Here is a 15,619-nt window from a genome sequence, read left to right as displayed (position 1 = left end):
GTCTGTCGAGGACTGATCCGAGAGAGGATCTGGATAGGAGACCTCTCCGCGAGAAGCTGATCTTCATCAAGGTTCCCTGGAAGCTAGTCCCGAAAGGTGGTCGACCAGAGAAGAGGTCCACCGAGAATCTTGAACTAAAACAGCAGGACATCAAGGCCATCGAAGTCCATTGCCGTCGACCGGGGCTCGGAGGATTTCCATAACCACTGGAAGCCAGTCGACTCGTGTTGCCCAGAAGTGGGGACAGCTTGACACTGTGCTGCTCGACGACCAGAGCCGCAATGCTCCACCTTTGCCTAAGAACATTGAATGAAGGGCTCCCTTGCCATCACCGTCAACTGCTTTGTCCTGCTGGAGAAAGTCGAGGTTGTCGACGACTGAGGAAAGTCCGCCGGTGGGTTTCCTGCCACCCGAAGTCCACGAAGATCCAAAATCCAGCACTTGGTCGAGACCCGATCGCCGAAGCTATCCTGATGCCTGCTGCTGAGCCTACGTTCATCACAGAGTCTTCTTTGCAGCACCAAACTCTTTGCACCCCATGCCTCATCTTCACAGGACATCCATGATCGATTGTCGAAGACCACCGCGAAGGTCGAAGCTGTAGGCTCAACGCCAGTGTTCATCTTTCTTTGAGGAATCTCAACGCCCTGTGGCTCCTGCTTTAAAGTGAGTCCACTCTTGAGGTATCCGTCGATGAACCATAGAAGAAACTCTTCTTACTCAGGTACATTGGGATAGTTGAACATTTTAACTAGTAAACAAGAATCCTTAAACATTAATGGAATGTCCTCGTTAATACTTTTTATTAAAGGTGCCCAGGTTCGGGGATACTCACTCAGAACTGTGTCTTATTCGCTAGAGTACCATTCTGACCTTGTTTAACCTAACTTGTCTTCCTTCCTATGGTCTATGCTGTTGCTGTTACACCTTGCTGCATTATTTGTATGACATAAATGTCAGCAGTTGATGCATTTCAAAGGAATCAATAGCTAACTGTGGTATCACATAGACATTGTATACATTTGCCATATTAGAATTGGCAGAGTACAAAGTGTGTTATTAATTGATGTATATATCTTGAACCTTATTTTTATATAAAGAACTGTGTTAGCACATAACATAGTGTGTGGACATTCCTTTGTAGGAGCTTAGGGACTACACTGTACTTAAGAACCAGCCCACATTACTTCCTGAGAGCTCAAACCTTGGTTGCTCGTCCATAGCTACCATATAGAGAACCTTGGCTGCGGTGCTTTGTGCCTCTGCTCTGGCATATAGAGGGCAGAAATACAGATTCTCCCCTCCAGTCTTTACAGCTGTTAATGGCCCAAACAAAGAAACAGATCCCATTCACATGGTCAGAGTCGTGTCAAATGGTGTTCGAGACCATCCGTCAGCGCATATCGTCTACTGAGAACATGGACTACTTCAACACCGCAATGGAAACAGATTTTACTGTGGATGCCAGTCCGGTGAGGCTCTGAGCCATTCTGGCACAAGTGGACCCAAAAGACCAAGGCAAATGGCACATTGTCTTGTTCGCAGCAGACGTCTCTCAAAGACGGAGCAGGCCTACTCACAAGCCGAAAAGGAGGGGATGGCTGTAGTATGGGCCTGCAAACATTTCCATTTGTTCCTGTACGGAAAGCCGTTCACGATTGTCACTGGCCACAATGCCCTGTTGTTCATTTATGTTAATCTGCAAGCAAAAATGCCTCCCAGGATTGCGAGATCGGGTCTGCGGCTGCAGGACTATAATATCCGAATCATACATCATCCGGGCAAAGAAGAGAATCCGTTAGACTTCTTATCCCACCATTCCATCGCCATTCCATCACCTCAGCTACAGTGGGCCCATTGATTGCGGACCAATACATACATTACATAGTGCAAGCTGCAACCCCATTGGGTGTTGACATCACATAGACTGCACAAGAGAAAGAGACAGAGAACGACCAGGCGATCCAGATTGTCCTCTGATATCTGCAGACGGGCCGGTGGAAACACGCTAAACAGGCGGGGGTGAGTGCCTGTCCTGAGGTGCATTGACATTGGAAACCTGTTAACCTACCTGTTCAGAGGAAGGACTACTCTTAAAAGGTGCCAAGATTGTCATCCGAATGTTGGTTTCCCCAACTGGATGCGCTGGTGGAAGCTTTCCTCAAGAACTCCCCAACGTGTGCAGTCATCAGTCGGCATACCAAACCAGAACCCTTACACATGACAGACCTACCTGAGAAAGTGTGGGACAAGATTGGTATTGACTTCTTGGGTCCCATTGATGCAGTGAATATGTGTTAGTGGCTATGGATGAGTACTCCTGAGTTCCTGAAGTTCAACTCATGAGCTACACAGCTGTATACCACATCACCCTAGCTCTCGACAGGATGTCCACGGCCTATTGGTTGCAGCGAGTTATCAAGTCGGACAACGGGCCCGCCTTCTCAGGCAAGGACTTCAAAACATTTGTGAAGTACATGGGGTTCAAGCATCGGAGGGTAACGCCCCTCTGGCCACAAGCAAATGGGACAGCGGAGCGTTTAATTAGCAACATCAAAAGAAACATCCAGATTGACCACCTGACCGGGGAGCCAATAGAAAAAGCATTGTACCAACTACGGGACTACCGAAATACCCCTTGAAGCACAATGGGGCGGGCCCCATCTGAGATCATGTTCGGCCGGAACATCAGGAAGTGTTTGCCCCACTTTAAACTCCCAGAGGAATCACATGCCGAGGACCGGAGCATGATACACTGTGACGCTGCGCCAAGGCGGCTATGAAGTGTCATGCTGATGCCAAGAGACATACCTGTGAGGCATACCTACGGCCAGTGGACACAGTGATAGTATGGCAGCCCGGTACCCACAAGCATACGGCAGCATTCCACAAAGCGCCATTGACAGTAACCAAAGTGAAGGGATCTCCCATAACTGCAGGGAATGAACGAAGGAGTGTCACCAGAAACTCCTTGCATTTCAGAAAGATGGCCGCAACAGTGTTGAGAAGATCAAAGAGTGATGAGACAAATCAAAAGTCACTCGATGCCCCCTCCCACAGAGATGGAGAGGCTTCCAGTGATGAAGTGGTGCACCGGTCCAAGGGCTCCTGTTTAGACAGGGGCCAGGTGAGTGATTCTGGCCGGCCCCAGAGAGAGACAACTAGACCTCGCAGACTTATTGAGGAAATGGACTAGATGATAACTATGTATTTAAAAAGGGGGGAGGTTAGAGTGTCATGAAGCCACGACCTACATCATGTGACCCGGGAGGGAGCCAGAAGGCACGGGGAGCGGAGTGGACAGAAGGGGCGGGGTCACTAGTTGCAGGCAGATATAGTGTGGGAACACAGTAATAAAGACGTGTATGCCCCCACTCCAGTGAGCGTGCCTGATTGTGTACTAATCAGGTTGCCGTGTGGGCCAGAGTGTCAAGGCAGGGCAGATCCCTGCCTCTGATTGTTCATGCGCCTCCCCAGAAGGTATAATTACCTCCCTTTCTCGTTTCCCCTCAGTTAACCATTTCCAACTGAGGATCATGGGCCCTACCCTTTCATGCCAACCCTCCCGATTTAGGCGGGAGACACGATTTTTTAATGAAAAATATTGCTATTGTTCACTTACTCAATGCATTCTTATGGGAAAATGAATTTCTCGCGATTTCTGTGATGAAATCTCCCTCCGAGGCACTATAGAAGGATGGCATGTATGCCTACCAGCCCACGCAGGGAAAGAGTGTCTGCAAGTACTGTGAAGAGGAAGAGTAGGACTAGGAATAACGAGGATTACCACATCCCTCTTCCTTGTCCCAGTACATTTGAGGAATACCACCAATGAAGATGATGATAGGGCCTATGAAACAAGACAGACACATACCATAACACACCCCATCACGGCAACTTTATTGACAAACAAATGGCACCCACTTCTTCCAGTGCGTGTCAGCACCCCGAATACTGAAACCCTTACCGCCCTACTACGAGTTCCCTTTGCGGGTCCTTCCTTAACGCCTGCTTTTAGCAGGCGTTAAGTACGGGACCCGCAAAGGGACTCCGGTTCAATAACGGTACCGTAATTTATGGTACCGTTATTGCCACCTTCCCCCTTTCCATTGAGCCCTATGGGGGCTCAAATGGGAATTGGGAATGGCCCTGGTGAATGGGGAATTACCAGTCCCTCCGACCTCGGAATGGACCGGTAATTACTCCATTCACCAGGCCGGAGTTTGGATGAGTTCGGAGGCAGCCATGCCGCAAATAGCGGAGTCGTTACCTCCGAACAAGGAATGAGGCCCATAGTGTGAAGCACATGACAAGGCATTACTGTGTCCTGTGCCTGTAGGGTTGCTAGGTGCTATGAGCAAGAGCTCTGCCATTTTTAATAGGCCTTAGTTAGAGGCACTAAGCTGCTATTATAGTATATTATGCCATAGTTGCTAGCTTAAAGCACTGGATTGAATTTTGTCTTGTCCTGCAAACAGGCTGAGAACCCAAGGGCAGGCGCGGAGGGATGTGAGATAATTGCCAGCTCTTTATTGCAAGGGAAGTGTTTCTCACGGGACTAATGCCTGGTACCAGACAACAAGTACTGCCTCATCAGTTTCGGAAAGAATACATCATTTTTGTGAAGGCCACACATGCTTTGGGCCTTAGAAAGGAGAGGCTCAGGACTGCTGATTCTTTTAGATCTATCAGCAGCTTTCAACCTCCTTGACCATAAAAGGCTGCTGCATAGGCTGACTGACATAGGCTGTTTGTCAGTGAAAGCTGCAGCACGGATGGAATCCTTCCTCTGTGGCTGTAACTCCAGAATCTGCTGGGGTGATGTTTATTCTGACCTTGAACCTATTGTAAGGAACTCATGATGGCAACAGTAAAGACAGACACAAGTGATCACTGTTCGAGGGTGTTCATTAAACTGTAAATGTAGGATGGAAAAACGTCTAACCTAACCTAAATCTAAGATGGGAGCAAGCTTTGAGCATCAAATGAAAAATAAGGCAGTCCTTGTGGCGTCTTGTCAAAGTAAAAAGGCCTATACTTAAAAAAAAACTATTGCCAAATCCTTACAACTAGTAATGGAAAGAGTGTGGGATAGGGTTTTCAATAAAACAAGAAGTGTTTACAAATAATAAGTCAGGATGTGATTGCCAGGTGTCTCCCTTACCCACGTTCTGAGCACGGGATAAGGTGGATCTCCTGATCACAGCACGCACTCGAGCCTCCCAAGCACGAGTCGACAGCTCTGTACCAACTATCAGGTTCTTCGATGGTCAAGTCTCTTGCCTTCAAGGGCCTGATGTATTCAATTTAAAAAACAAACAAAAAGTTCCTCTTCAAATGAAGGTTGGGGTGATGCCTTTCCACCCCCTGGATCTCCCTCTGCCGGGCTTGGATCCTAATGCCAAAGAGGGCAACACACTTCCCTTGGTCTTTCTATCCTTCTTGCACTCACAAGCCTTAATGTCTTTTCAAACAATTTACTGTGGACATCCCTCCATCAGGTTCATTCTTGTTAACACACTGTTCATGTGACTTCAGACTTTGTCCCTTCTTGTTTAGCATCCCTCTGCCAGGTTCACTCTTGTCAACCTTTAGGACACACAGTTCATACGATAGTTTCACCATGCAGGTCTCATTTCCCTTTCTTTCACAATCAACAATCATCTGTCTGTCAAAGACTTTCGACGGTAGAGAGGATTTAACAAGACCCTTGTATGACCACTTTGACCTTTCTTCGCCTCTTCCCAAGGACTTCTGGGTAAGGTAGTCCCTACCATCGGGTAATCGCCCAGAGTTTCCTACGTGGTGCCAGACGCCTCTGTTGCTGGTTTTCCCCCACCTTCATCAATAGTTTCTTTAAACCTTTCAAAGTTCAAATTAGCCGTTGGCTACTTTTCATTCAACATAGTTCGGTTTCTTATTGACTCTTCCCTCGACTCACCAGTTGGGATGAACTGCTTGGCTTTCTCTTTCTTTGGAGTCAAGGTTGGTATCTCTGAGACAAGGGTCTCTCCCCGGCTTGGTAATCAGCAGAGGGGAGTCTTGTGTACTGCTGACACCTGCTGCAACACATGCTGGATATTGTTTGCGATCTTATGCTTCTGTCTGCAGAGGTTTCACAGGCCTTGATCGGAAAGGGAAATGCCACTTCTCTCCTTGTCACCCTCTCTATATGCGCCGTCTTTCGCCTCCTCTTGAACTGCCGTGCTGGGTTAGCTCTCACATTGTGCAGTCTGCCTTGCTCGTCCGTTGCTAGCATTCTCCACCTTTTATCCCTGTGGGGAAGGTAAAGGGCCTTCAGGTGTGGGTGAATCTGGTCAATTGCCTGACTCTGCCTAACCCTTGTATTGGGACATGTCAGGTAAACCGCTCTGGTGTTAGTCCGTTGTCTTTCGTATTGTGCGAAAGTGTCCGTGTCGGAAAAGGGGGGGGAGGTGTCTTGGAATATCCTATGTGCTAGAATGGGAAAAAGGTGTTGAAAGAAGGGGGATACCGTGTCTCACTCGTCGTTGTCCGACTCCCACTCCCCAAGGACCCCACATCCAGGTGATCCTCCCTCACTGTTCCACCCCAAAGAACTGGATCCAATAGCAATGGCCGTGTCCTGGTCACCTGGATGACAGATCCCCGGGAATTTACTAGGGATACACCTTCAGGTTTCTCACATACCCTTCCTCCATGCAATGTAGCCATATTTGTTTCACAGGGGAAACGGGAAAGAAAATCTACAGTTCCCTGTTCTTTTCCTTTTCGGTGTTGCACAGTGAAACAATAGGTTTGTAGGTCTAGAAACCATCGCATGACCCGAGGGTTGGAGTCTTTGCGTTGGCTAATTCAAGCAAGGGGTGAGTGGTCTGTAACGAGTGTGAAATTTCATCCCAAGAGGTAATACCTAAGATGGATAATGACCCAGTTGATGGCAAGGGCCTCCAGTGTCAACACAAAGTCATTTTTTATCATGTGGGAACAACATGCGGCTGGTGAATAGTATGGGATGTTGCAATCCATCGCAAACCTGGCACAGGATAGCTCCTAACCCTGTAAAGGAGGCCTCTGTCTGCAAGACAAACTCCTTAAAGAAGTCGACTACCTTTAGGATTGGGTTCTGACACAGCGTCTGCTTCAAGGTGTTAAAACATATGTCATCCTCGTCATTCCAATAAAGTTTCTGGGGTTTGGAATCTTAAGTTTTTCTGTCAGCCGGGCTGTTTTGTCCGAAATGTTAGGGATAAACATTTGGTAGTATCCTATTAACCCGAGAAAAGCTCTAAGATCTCTTTTGGTCTTGGGAGTTGGTGTATCTAAGACGGCGCTTACTATCTCATGTTGTGGTTGTACATTCCCGTTCCCTACGAAGAAGCCAAGATATTTTATGGCTGATTGGGCCAATCTGCATTTAGCTGAATTAGGAGTTAGGCCAGCGTTTCTGAGGACTTTCATGATGGTATAAAGATGGAAAAGATGGTCCTCCCAAGTTTTAATATAAATGACTATATAGTCAATATAAGCTCCACAGAAATCAGAATAGGGTTGTAGGATTCAATCCATGAGGCATTAGAAAGTGGCTGGCACACTGTGTAGACCAAAAGCGAGGGCTTTAAATTGGTTTAATCGTAGAAGTGTTGAAAACGCTGTCTTTTGCTTATCTGGTCCATATATGGGAACTTGCAAGTACCCTTTAGTTAAGTATAGGGTCGATAGCATTTGCAGCACTAATGACCACGAAAAATAAACCAGGTTTGCTTTTGGACACAATGTGTCCAAGGGGAGTGATGCCTCCCACCAGCTGCTTGTTCTTTAGAGCGCGCCCTCTCTCTTTGGTGGTGGTTTTTTCCACTGCTGTTCGAGCTCTCCTGGCAAGTGCTTTCTTTGCTTGTATGTAAGCCAGACTTTTGCCTTTCCAGTTTCCTCTACTATTCTTGGCTGTTTCCTTCTTTTAGCCCAATTGGCATCCTCTCCTTAGACACATGCTGCCTACGACTTGGCCGGGAACTGAGCTGCTACCCCAAGTCTCTCTCTCTCTCTCTCCTTCCTTTTTCAGGGTGGGTTGGGTGGGAAAACAAAAAGCTCCTTTTCTTTCAAGCTTACCTGAAATGGGTGTGCTTGATTTCTGCCATGCCTACCACCTTTCTGGGAGCCTTATCTATTCCCCTCCTTGCCTTTGTTATGCACCTGGGGGCCGGGCCCCCTCCTGACACCCTGCTGCTGTTGTCTTGTAATTCTTTTCCTGGTCACCTTTCTGTTGTCATGTTGCCATGGCAATCTCTGGTGGCGGCACCTGTTGGCTGCCCTCCCCCTGGGAGAGTCCCTTTGCCTCCACCCTACGCCTTACCCCCCCGGCCCTCTATCTGCCATCTGTGCAGGACGGTCAGGGTACTGTGGCCTAGGCTGAGTAGCGTGGGCAACCTTGCTCTCTTTCTTATTTCTTTTTTCGTGTCTAAGGAGAGGATGCCAATTGAGCTAAGAGAAGGAACCAGACAAGAATAGTAGAGAAAACAGGAAAGACAAAAGTCTGGCTTACATACACTCAAAGAAAGGACTTGCCAGCACAGCTGGAACAGCAGTGGAAAAAACCACCACCAAAGAGAGAGGGCGAGATCTGAAAAACAAGCAGCTGGTGGGAGGCATCACTCCCCTTGGACACGGTGTGTCCAAAAGCACACCTGTTTTATTTTTTGTGGTCATTAGTGCTGTTATTATTATTATTATTAGAAAGGTGGTGGCTACGAGTTTATCAATTAGATCGTCGATGCATGGCATGGGATAGGCATCGAAATCAGATTTGGCATTAACTTGGCAGAAGTCTATACAGAATCTCCAGGAAGGGTCAGGATTAGTGACCAACACGATAGGAGAGGACCACAGACTTGAGGAGGGCTCAATAATGTTGGCTTTCAACATTTTGTTGAATTCCTCGATCACCATCGGTTTACAGGCTTCCGGGAGTCGATATGATTTTAAGTGTACCTTTAGGTGTTCTAATATATGTACCTTTTACTCTACCTGGTTTTTCTGAGAATACATAGGGTAATGAAATGACTACATCTTTTAGAGCTTGTTGATGTTGAGTAGATAACTCGGAAGGAATTAAATCAAAGGTATCTATGTCTTCAGGAACCAGACAGGCTAGTATTTTGGCATGGGTGGCTGACGGGTTCTCTTTCCACTCTTTCAAGAGATTTACATGATATCTTTGGATTTTCTGTTTTCTATCCGTTTGGGCTACTCTATAAGTACAGGTTCCCATTCCCTCTACTATTTCATAAGGTCTGTACCATTTGGAGACAAGCTTGCACTCTGAGGTTGGCAAGACGACCAGTACTTTCTGTCCTATGGAGAATTATCTTAAATTCACTTTCTTGTCATAAGTGTTTTTTGTTGGCTCTGGGCTTTTTTCTTATGAGTACAAGCAACGTCTCGGACCAACTTCATATGTTCTCGCATTTGTGTGGTGGTTTGCGAGATGGGGATAAGGGGCCTCCTCGCATTCTTCCCAGGTTTCCCGGAGCATGTCCAGGACATCTCTCAGCTCTCTTCCATAGAGCAACTCAAAGGGAGAGAATCCTCTGGAAGCTTGGGGGGATTTCCTCACTGCAAGTAGTGCCCATGGGATCATTCGGTCCCAGTCTTTCCTGCCCTTGTCTACCAGTTTTTGTAGAAGTTGTTTTAGGGCTTTATTGAATCTTTCTACCAAGCCATCGGTCTGGGCATGGTGCACAGAAGTTCGCAAGGTGGTAATGTTGAGTAGCTCTTTGACTTCGGCCATAAGCTTACTATAAAATTCGAGCCCTGCTCTGTTAATATTTCCTTGGGAAACCCTATCCTGAAGAAATATGGTACAAGATGTTTAAGGATCTGCTGGGTGGTATTATTTCACATTGGGAAGGCCTTGGGATATCGGGTTGAATAATCCACGATCTCCTAGACATATTCATTACCTTATCTGGATGTTTCAAGCGGTCCCATTATGTCCATACCAATTCTTGAAAAGGGGATTTCTATGATTGGCAATGGGTTCAGTGGGGCAGGTGATGGGATGTGCATGCTGGTCTTTTGATATATTTTGCATGTTTGGATGAAAGTTATTTCATTGGCATGGATACCTGGCCAGTAAAACTTTCCACTAATGTGTGGCTGTGTTTTAGATTGTCTTAAATGCCCTCTGGTAAGATGGGAATGCGCAAGTTCCAGTACAACCTTTCTGTGGCTTTTGGGTATTACCAATTGTGTTTTTACCATACCTTCTGGGGAGGTTTCTCTTCTGTAAAGCAATCCTTATTTTATAAAGAAAAAGGCCTTCTTCTTCTGGAATTGCCTGTAAAAATGCTTCAGCGAGAGCTGGATCATTTTGCTGGACGAAGGCTAGTTCGGGATAGATGGTGGGTGCTTCTCCCTTCCTTCGATTTTAAGACATTTTTCAGCTTTCCCAAAGCCTAAATGACCTCTTTCTATTTTATCTGGTTCACTTTCTTTAAACGGAGGAAATAAAGCTCTTTCCGAAATTCCTTGGGCAATTTGATCTCCCCGATGTACCTCAAAAGTGGTCTTGCCGTGGTTTTGTAAGAGAACCTTCACATCTCCCCAAATGGCGGGACCAATAACGCCTTCTAAGATGTCTATCCCAAACTTCCATGCTAAGCCAGATTTTGGGGCCAGTCTAATGTAACAACCCGCAGTGGGTATCAAAACCAAGTCTGTAGGAATCATACCTCTTTTCCCAGGGGGAATAATAGCGTCCCTACTGCTACAGTTATCAAACCCTATTTATTCATTGGTGGCAATGGAAGGGCTAGAAGCCCTCTGACAGAGCTTTTGAAATTGTAGGGTCCCCCAATTAGTTTCAATTGAGTCACATCCCAACCCTGACACCATATGAAAGGAACTCGAACTCATGGTGGCAACAGTAAAGACAGACACAAGTGATTACAGTTCAAGAATGTTTATTAAACTGTAAATGCAGGATGGAAAAAGCCTAACCTAAACTTAAATCTAAGATGGCAGCAAGCTTCGTCCATCAAATGAAAAATAAGGCAGTCCTTGTGGCATCTTGTAAAAGTAAAAAGGCCTATACTAAAAAAAAAACTATTGCCAAATCCTTACAACTAGTTCTAGAAAGAGTGTGTGATAGGGTTTCCAATCAAGAAAGAGGATTTCACAAATAATAAGTCAGGATATGATTGCCAGGGGTCTCTCTTCCCCACGTTTTGAGCTCAGGATAAGGTGGATCTCCTGAGCACAGCACACACTCGAGCCTTCCCAGCATGAGTCAACAGCTCTGTAACAGCTATCAGGTTCCTCGATGGTCAAGTATCTTTTCAATAAAAGTCTCTTGCCTCAGAGGGACTGATGTATTCAATTTAACAAACAAACAAAAAGTTCCTCTTCAAATGAACGTTGGGGTGATGCTAAAGGGGACAATCCACTTCCCCTGGTCTTTCAATCCTTCTTGCACTCACAAATCTTAATGTCTTTTCAAACGATTTACTGTGGACATCCCTCCATCAAGTTCATTCTTGTCAACACACTGTTCATGGGACTTCAGACTTCGTCTCTTCTTGTTAGCATCCTTCCGCCAGGTTCACTCTTGCCAACTTTTACAACACACAGTTCATACGCTAGTTTCACAATGCGGGACTCATTTCCCTTTCCTTCACAATCATCTGTCGGTCAAAGACTTTCAACGGTACAGAGGATTTTACCCCTGTATTACCACTTTGACCTTTCTTCGCCTGTTACCAGGGCCTACGGATACGGTAGTCTTTACCATCGGGTAATCGCCCAGAGTTTCCTGCAGGAGCACCACCATGGTGCCGGACGCCTCTGTTGCTGGATTTACTCCTCCTTCATCAATAGTTTCTTTAAACCTTTCAAAGTTCGATTTAGCCGTTGGCTAATGTTCGTTGAACACAGTTCAGTTTCTTATCGACTCTCCCCTCGACTCACCGGCTGTAATGAACTGCTTGGCTTTCTCTCTCATTGAAGTCAATGTTGGTACCTCCGAGACAAGCGTCTTGTACAGGAGGGGGAGTGACCCCTTACTGGCCCATAAAGTCAGAGCTCGCCCTCGAGTACCTTAAGACAAGATAGCTGCACCTTGAGGTGGAAGGGGTGCAGGATTTCTTACTTCAACATCAATCAAAAAGGACAACTCAATGGTTTGGCAAAGGGGAGTCCGTTTAATGACAAGTACAGAAAATGGGGAAACACGGAGACCAACAGTGATGTGATAGCCCGTCTTGCTTCAACTCCCGATGATCTTCATTCAAACAGTAACAGTTATACCCAAAATTCGTCATCATTGACGTGTAACACTCATAAGTTTGTCATGCAGTTCTATTGGTTGGAAAAGGTAACTTAAGTATAGGTGCTATATCTGTATATGGTATCGGAGTGTGAGGATTGGTTAACCCTTATCAGGAGGGCGTCTACGCCCTTCCCTCTAACATTACACATGTAACGTCATTAAAAGTACAACGTCTCATTGGTTCTACTATCTATAGGACCCTAGAGTATTTGGTCCATTGTGATTGGGTTGGCTACAACCCCAGGCATAAATCTCCACTTTAATTAGCAGCATGCAGAATGGTCACCCAGATGCAGGATGCCCCAAGATTCACCCAGCCTCACCTCCATCAATCAGTACTTTATTGCTATGTGTCAATTAGTTGGCTGTGGTTGGCCTCGAAACTGTAGCTTCTTGTCAGGAAAAGTTATGGTATCTTCTGGTTTTGGGTGACATCAGACGTTGGTACCTCTTCGCGCTTGGCTGGTCACGTGTTAGTACACTGTGAATCGGCTTCGTTTTCCTTCTATTTGTGCATTTAATTCTCATTTCGGTCTGCCACCTGCCTGGGCCTCCTTATCTCGACCTTCATGGGGCATGCTGCTCTGCTCTTAAGGTTTGATTCTCCAAAATGTCCGTCTGCCTCCCCTTCTTGGTTTGACCTCTATTTCCCAGGCATGGCCTGCTCCTGGCTGAGTTTCGATTCTGTCGTCTCTCTTCTTGTTTTAGCTGGAATAAGAATCCTATCCTGTTTGACCCTTAGTAACCTTGGTAATTCAGCTTTTGTATAACGTGGACGTGCACTCATATAGTGTGCTTTGTTGAGCTAGATATATAGTTGGCGCTTGCCGCTCTATTCTCCTACTAAGCATAGCAAGCCGCATTGTTTTCTTAGCTTCTTGCATTTCAAGCATATGAACAGGCGTTAACTGGTTGGATATTTTCATCCTGCTTCACAGTTTGAGTTTCTTTATATTTCAACATCGTCTCTCCTTCTAAGATCAGGATGTTCTTATTCAGGACATTTCGTCATTTCGTCTTTGTGTCATCTTTTGGTTGTTGCTTCTTTCATCTGTGAGTCTGTCCGGGGCCTTGTTTCGTCACCATTTGTCTTCAATTAAAGGGGTAGTCCAGCTAAAGATGTTATTTAAAAAATAGGTAGGCAACATTAAAAAAAAAATACTAGCACTTTTTTAAAAAAACTTCCTATGTAAAATTTTGAGCTATTCAAGCTCACAATTCGCAAAAGCAAGCACATGGGCGCATCCATTTTGTGAAATGGATACCCGCCTGTGCTAGCTTTTGCTTTTGCGGCACTAATGAAGGAAAAGCCAGCCAGCTGTAGTAAACAAAAGCTACCGCTGGGTGGCTTTTCCTTCATTGGTGCCTTACGCGGAGGACGGGGACCGGAGACCAGAGCAGGAAAGCTGCACCTGAATCTCGGTAAGTGCTATTTATTTTTTTTTAAAAAGAAGCACTAGCTGCGGTTTTTTTCTAAGTTTTCCGGGCTGGAGGAGCCCGGAAAACGTAGAAATAAAGCTGCAGCTTTAAAAACGCTTTTGAAGCAACCGCAAACATAAATACAACGTTATTGTGTTTGAAAACGCTGCGGTTTTTCTTTCCAAGTTTCTCAGGCTCCTCCGGCTCGGAGGAGCCTGAGAAACTCAGAAAGAAAAACCGCAGCGTTTTCAAACAGAACCGCGTTGTGTTTCTGCCTGCTGTGGCTATCACTTTGGGTCTCCGGTGCTCCCCCAGGGGAGCACCGGAGACCCAAAGTGAAAGCCAAGGCAGGCAGAAACACAACGCGGTTGTGTTTCTGCCTAAATCTGCAGATTTAGGCAGAAACACTGCAGCATTTAGCATTTCCCATTTGGGGCTCTTGGGCCCCCCGTGGGGAGCCCGAGAGCCCCAAATGGGAAATCAGATTTAGGCAGAAACACTGCAGCATTTAGCATTTCCCATTTGGGGCTCTCGGGCCCCCCGTGGGGAGCCCGAGAGCCCCAAATGGGAAATCAGCTGTAGGCAGAAACACCGCGGCATGTAAACACAACCGCGTTGTGTTTCTGCCTGCCTTGGCTTTCACTTTGGGTCTCCGGTGCTCCGCTGGGGGACCACCGGAGACCCAAAGTGATAGCCACAGCAGGCAGAAACACAATGCGGTTGTGTTTGAAAACGCTGCGGTTTTTCTTTCCGAGTTTCTCAGGCTCCTCCGAGCCGGAGGAGCCTGAGAAACTTGGAAAGAAAAACCGCAGTGTTTTCAAACACAATAACGTTGTATTTATGTTTGCGGTCGCTTCAAAAGCGACCGCAAACATAAATACAACATTTTTAAAGCTGCGGTTTCATTTCTAAGTTTTCCGGGCTCCTCCAGCCCGGAAAACTTAGAAAAAAAACCGCAGCTAGTGCTCATTTAAAAAAATAAATAAATAGCACTTGCCGAGATTCAGCTGCAGCTTTCCTGCTCTGGTCTCCGGTCCCCGTCCTTCGCGTACAGCACCAATGAAGGAAAAGCCACCCAGCGGTAGCTTTTGTTTACTACAGCTGGCTGGCTTTTCCTTCATTAGTGCCGCAAAAGCAAAAGCCAGCACAGGCGGTCATCCATTTCACAAAATGGATGCGCCCATGTGCTTGCTTTTGCAAATTTTTAGCTTGAATAGCTCAAACTTTTACATAGGAAGTTTAAAAAAAAAAGTGCTAGTATTTTTTTTTTAATGTTACCTATCTATTTTTTAAATAACATTTTTAGCTGGATTACCCCTTTAAGGCCTTTTGGGTTTCTTCTGGGAGAGTTTTTAAGCAACCTTCATTTCTTGTCATTTGCTGGTAGGGTTGTCTCAATGGATACCTTACTGTCCATGGTTGTCTGGTTATTGGCATTTCAATAGGTGTTGCTCTTCTGATGGGCACTGGACAGAGTCCTAACGCGGCTCTCTGCTGGTTTCTTCTGTGTCCATTTCTTCTTCGTCTTCTGGGTTTGTACATGATGGTATGAAGGAGTGTCTCTTTGGAGTCCATATATTTCTTTTAAAACTGTGTTTATTGTTTTCAAATGCATAGATACAACTCAACACTGAACATCAAACATAACCCCTCCACCCCAAGTCCCCCCCGTTCCCGGAAGAAGTTCTTGGAGTCTTTCAACAAGGAAGAGCATTATGCAGTGAAGATTTCTGTGATTTTAATTTTGTGGTGGCACCATTGCTCCATGAAGTCTGGTTGCAGGTAGTCTTGGACCACCCCCCATTCCTTAGTGAAGGATCTGCCCGTGCCTTGAATTGTGTGGGTTAGCTTTCCCATTGCCATTTGTGACCAAACCTTCTGGAGCCATGTGAAGAC

The sequence above is a fragment of the Ambystoma mexicanum genome, chromosome 1p (assembly GCF_040938575.1).
Source record: "Ambystoma mexicanum isolate Mex_15411 chromosome 1p, UKY_AmexF1_1, whole genome shotgun sequence".
In the NCBI taxonomy this organism is placed as follows: domain Eukaryota; kingdom Metazoa; phylum Chordata; class Amphibia; order Caudata; family Ambystomatidae; genus Ambystoma; species Ambystoma mexicanum.
This window is presented reverse-complemented; position numbering follows the sequence as displayed.